Here is a 6,079-nt window from a genome sequence, read left to right as displayed (position 1 = left end):
AAAAGAAATATGTACGCAAATATATATATATTATATATATGCATACTGTATATATAATATATATTACTGATGATGTAGTACAGACAGCTTAAAGAGCGTATGTTCATGACTTCTTTTCCAGAGGAACAGAACAATACAAAGTAACTGAATTGGCTGCATCTGCTCCGAAGTTCAGGGACACTTGTCTTGAGTGGTTCTGCGCTTTTTTTCCTTAGGTATGATAATACCTAGTGGTCGTTTCTGGTGCCAGACACTTTTACATATAATTTAGAAGGACATCTTCTCAATGTGTGTTTTATACTTCAAACATTTAGGCTTTTTTTAAACTTAAGAGCTTTCCACAAATTTCAGAATTGTACAGGCTGTCATACGTACACTGCTCAAATTTTTTTACGAGCCTTACTGAAGAACAGGAACGTTGCCTTTAGATTGCATCCCTTGTTACCACCACCAGGTCAATTGTCTTTCTCCTGCATAGAGAAGGTAGGGTCACGCCATCAGAATGCAATGTGGTTTGTGTCAGATGTTTACAGGACACTGTGTTCCTTTAGATTAGCTTATTTAAACTGTCTTATTTAGCCAAATCCTGCTGGATTCAGTATTGTAAATTTATGTGACTAGAACTACTGTACAATTTACTTTTGTTTCTCGGACCTTTCATTATTGGGACAAGAAGTCTGGAATTGGTAGTACCTGCCCCTCACTTTTGATACATGAAAATATTTTATTTATCACTGTAATTTCTCAGTGAATTAATATTTTAATCTATTTAATAGAGAAGCAGTGTTCAGTTTAGTTCTTCAAACTAGCTGTAGCATTTTATTTGGATTATCTGTTATTTATACAAAGAATTATGGGTACTTCAGACTGCTGTGATTTTCTTTCTTAATTATCCAGGACAGCCATCCATCATCGATCTATTTATTTATTTTTTTTTTTTTTTAATCCTAGGTTCTATTTCATAGGAATTTCGTTTGTACCCTTTATACAGGGTTGTCAGTGAATGTAAAGTGCCCTCTGCAATCAGCTAGTCCCAGTCCAACAGTACAAATAACTGTAATTGTCATATCAAAGTTTTAACCTGATGTATTTGAATGGAAGAGTCCCGTTTGCTCCTCAGGCTCATCTAAAGTTGCTCATGGCTTAAAGTGAAGTTTTTCTCTGCATTAACTTCTTTTGGGAATGAAAGGTAGGAACCAGTGTGTGAGGCAGGGGGAGGAAAAGGTGGCGATGTGTTCTGTGTTTCTTTGTTGTTTTCAGTTGGTTCAACAAAATCAACAAAGCGCTTTTAGTAGGGTATTATTTCCGAGGCCTTGTGTTGGAAATTGTCCTATACGGTCTGTTGTTTGCTGAAAGTACATACATGCATCTTCTGTGCTGTGATGTCATCTTCAAGCTTTTTAAATGAAATTAAGGGTCTAATGCTCCTCTCTGTGATGGCACTGACCTTGCTGGGAGCTGGTCTGTCCATGCAGCCCGACGCTTTTTCTGCCTTGCACTTTGAAAATTTTGTGAGTCCCAGCGCAGCAAATCATTTAAGTGCATGTTTGTCTTTAAACCTATTAAATCTAACCGGATCCTGCAGGGCTCTTGAGACGATGCTGGGTGCTTTTCTGGATCTGAGCCTTACAGTTGTGCAGGGAATAAACCTTAGCAAATGAGAATGGCAGCAATTCACACTTCAGACACAACGTGCAAACGGTAATACAGAATACAGTGGAGGTGGGTCCTTTTATTTTCCATCCGTCAGTGCTTAAGAAACCACCAGCCATCTCTAGCAGCATTTGTAAACAATTTATAGAAGATTAGAGTGACTGCCTGAATTTTGATTCCTGATTTTTTTTTTTAAAGATTTCATGTGTTGTTTACATTTAAGCAGTCCTATTTGAATAATTCTATTACATTTTATGTACATTTTTAAAGGATGAAAGCAAAAGCTTAAGCTCATTCTTCTCCTGGCTTTACTGACATACCAAAATCTTGTTTTGTTAGTTGTCTTTTTGAGAATTTTTAGCTGGTAGAATTCGAGATATTGATGTTTTGCTTTAAGTTATCTACAGATTTTTAAGGTATCTGCAGATATTTTAAAAGTTCTGTACGTCTTTGATATCTGTGCTCAGGTAATTTTACACAAAGGAAAACAAATCTAAGGTAAATTTTAGATATGAGCCTTAAACTTGGGTGGGACTAATGCTAAATGATTGTCATGGAGCATTCTTGCAGACTTAATGTTGTGTGCTTTTTAACCCGAAGTGATTACTGTGTAAGTTGTCCGTTCATTATTCACTTATTCCCTCCAGTTAATACCTTAAGTCTGTTGTTTCACTCTATTTTTACAAAGCATATCAGCAGATTCTTCAAGGAGCCTGTTTGTGGATGGAGAATTTGCAATTTATCTTCCCACTATTGCAAACTGGCAGATCAGCCCCATGCACTGGCCACGCAGCGGCCCTGGAAAGCCTGATGAATTTGCAGAACTCAACAATACTATGAATCCATATCCGAATGCTCAGTGTTGTGTATTCAATGTGCTGTACTATTTATGTAACATAATCAGTGTTTTAGGTCCAATCTTTTCTGTTCTAGTCAGTCCTCTCAGTGTTAACAGCATCCTGTAAAATTTAAATACATGTTGAATTGTCCCAGCCCCGCCTCAACCTTATGAAGCCATATTGTATTTTTTTGGTGACATGTACATCTGTTTTATGCATTTGTACATGTGATGTAAATTTGAAGTATTTTTAACAATGTGTGCCTTTACTCTAAAGTGATTTAAAGTAAACAGCAGTATGTTCTATGATATAAAAAATAAAATATTTTAACCACCATTTCTGTTGAAGGCATTTATTTTCCATATTAATGTTTTTATTGAGAAGGAGCACTGGTTAGCTAGATCTAGTACGTGATCATTTCAGCATCTAACGCATTTTTCCGAACAAGAATATCAGTTGGAGTAAGTACCTCCCACTGCGGGGCAGCTGAGTGTAACCCTGAAGTAGGGAAACCAGTTTCTCTGCCTCCGGATGTTGAGAAAGGAAAGGATGAGTTTCCCTGCCCTGCTCAACGAGAGGTCAGGCCTGGTGAGAGGACTCTTTTGTTGCTGTTGCTTTTCTTTTAATGTCTCTCCAGTGCTCAGTCGTGCGAGGAGCCGATGGCCTTAGTCCCGGTCTAGCAAAGCGCTCACACGCTGGCCTGGCGTCAGGCACAGTCGCTTGTGCTTACAGGGCTGCCCTCTGCACGGGAATCAAAGGGCCTTTACGTGGAAGAGGTGTTGAATTAGTGGCAAAAAGAGTTTCGTCTTTCAAATTGAGCCAGGTAAATCAATATGACAATTACTTTAAAAAAAAAAAGGCTATTAATACAAAGACCTTGTATTCGTACTGAAAGTAAGTATATATAAGCTGTATTGCATACAGATAATGTACCAGCTGAAGAGCCTGCTGACTGTACACTTTGTCAATCGCTACTCCATACTTTTTGATTGTACCTGTGTGAAGCAAAGTGCATTCAGGCAAAGTTCCCTTTGGTTGCGCTTGGAGCTGCGTCTGCAAAGAAGCACTGGGTAAGCTGTTCAGGTGGAAGGAAAAAAAAAAATTTAAATACTGTAGTGAAACAGTGAAATCCTGTCCCTGGGGCTGGCAGGTGACACGCTGCGCAGCACAGCAGCTGCCCGCTTTGGGAGCGTGGAGTTCACCAGCGTTGGGTGGATACCGCTGGCCTGAGTCGTGTTTATCATGTGTCTTTTCTCTACCCAATACTTGAACCAAATTTTAAAAATCGGATTTTTTTGAGGTGGATTCGTATTGCCCAGATTTCCACTGGAAGCTGTTTTTCTGTGCGTGTGCTGTAAAACATCTAAAAGGCAGTGAGAAATATATCCTTATCTCAAAGTGCCAGGCAGTAGTGGGAACTACGCGTGGAAAAGAAACAACACACTGTCACTTGTGTAACTAAGATACTCATGTACCTCTTTCCTGTTCCTTTCTAAAACTGAAATAAACTTTTAATTTTAGACTTCAGTGTTTTGAGACTGGTTTTGTTGCAGGATTTGGGGTTTTTAAGTATTTGGAGGAGAAGTGTCACTGTTCTGGCTCTGACTGATGGCCAGAGCTCAGTGTGGTGCTCAGCCCATTCGGGTGGCTGCAGAAACACGCCTGGAAGACACCAACCACAGGACATGAGCAGCTCCAAAGATGCAAAGCTGAAATGGGTCTGCTGGCTGACTGTTCAGGTGAAAAAATACAACTGCTGTACATATTCCCACAGCAGCAGGTCATCTGTGTCCGTCTGTATTTGAAGGGGACAGGGAATAGCTGAAGCAGCTGTCCTGATCAGCAGCTCCCAGTTGGAGAGGCTGGGGGGGAAGGGGGCGGGGGGGAGTTGTCTAATTACCCCCTCCTTTGTTGCTTGCCATCTTATCAACCAGGAGCAAAGGAAGCTTTTTATACAGCAGGGAAGATGGGGGTAGCCTTGTCCTCGCTCCCAGTAGGGAAAAGGGTGGCAACTGAGGGTGCGGGTGCTCTTTTCCATTGTGAGACCTTGCCCTTGGTCCTGGCACCCGGCTCTGGGGGCTGCTCGGGTAGCGCCGTGCTGGGGCAAGGTGAGGGCTGGGGCAAGGTGAGGAACCACTGGCTTCTGCTGGTTTGGTTCGTTTGGTAGTGTGCAGGGAGGCTCAAGTGGTGTTAGTCTGAGGGGGGAAAAGATACATGCTACCGCTTTTCCACTTGCCTCATCCAAGGCAGTTGGTGCCCGTGCATCAGGGAAAGGGGCAAGAATCGGACTTAATCAGACTTTAAAAAAAAAAGGAAAAAAAAATACCTACAAAAAAACCCAACCAAAACAAAACACAAACCTCTGTTATACGCTTGTTTCAGCAGGCTGTCTCCTCCCAGCTCAGTGACATTCTTTCCGTGGTAAAATGTCCCTGCTTTTGGCCAGAGATGATTCACAAACCGGGCAAAATAATTAAGAGTAACGCTTTGATTAGAGCATAGTGATTATTAACGCACGGTCTCTGCAGCGACTGAACCGCACACCTGCCACCTTCAGGGCCAGCGGGAGTATTTGTGGAGTCCTTGGACCTGTGTGGGTGAGGTGGGCAGGGCTGCTCCCTGCTTTCCATTCCGGCAAGCACGGCAGGTTTCCAGGTGTGCACCACCTGCCAGGGAGCATCTTCCTTCCCTGCTTCCAGCCCTGGGCTGTCTCTCACCTCATGATCACAGCCCGAGTTCTTTGGAGCCCAGACCCAGTGTTGTGGTTCTGCATTCCCATTTAGCTGGAAAATACGAGTAATAGTAATAACTTAGTGCCACCTACTGACCGCAGACGGCTTACCTGGTATGTCTGGTTTTAAGTGGAGGTGTCTACCAGACCCCGAGGCTATTCCTCAGAGACGGGAAGCGCACATGCCTCAGAGAGTTTGGGTTTGACTCACTGATGTGGTACCTGCTATTAACTGAAAGGGCACAACAGGAGCATCCTGGATAACTACAGACTTGTAGTATCTGCCCATTTCTCTTGTTGCAATTCTGTTGATGCTTGAAAGGCAGATTCTTGAGGAGTCAGCAATAATGTACTCATCTTCGCTTAAAAAAGTTAAGTATCTACCAAAAAGCATGATTATATTGCTTCTAGGGTACTTTATGGAAAACACAGAATTACATTGCTAGAGAATATCCTTCTTATACCTTAATTTTACTCTCTTGTAAGACTCATCGTTTTAAAACAATTGCAATCTGTTGATTACTTCATTTGTAATGGTTCAAGGATAGACTTAGTTTGCCCATCATGTAAGACCCCACCTCAACGGACTTTTACTCTCATCCTTCTAAAAAGTTTAATGTATTTTTGTTTGTTGCCTTGAGGGACTGTTGCTCTTCTAAGGCAGCTGGAGACTCTGTGGGCTTCTCACCCAAAACCACATCTACTGTGACCACCCCAGCAGGCTCTTAGTGCCGCTCTTTTAACACGGGGCAGGGTGGAAGAGTTGGGGAACCCACGCTAGCCTTGATGGTCCGTCGCAGTTATCAGCAATTTCTGCCTGGTCACTACATACAAGGATTTCTACCTCTGACTGTGC

The sequence above is a fragment of the Numenius arquata genome, chromosome 2, assembly GCF_964106895.1.
Source record: "Numenius arquata chromosome 2, bNumArq3.hap1.1, whole genome shotgun sequence".
NCBI classification, from domain to species: domain Eukaryota; kingdom Metazoa; phylum Chordata; class Aves; order Charadriiformes; family Scolopacidae; genus Numenius; species Numenius arquata.
The sequence above is the reverse complement of the archived record's forward strand: the minus strand, read 5'-3'. Positions refer to the sequence as shown.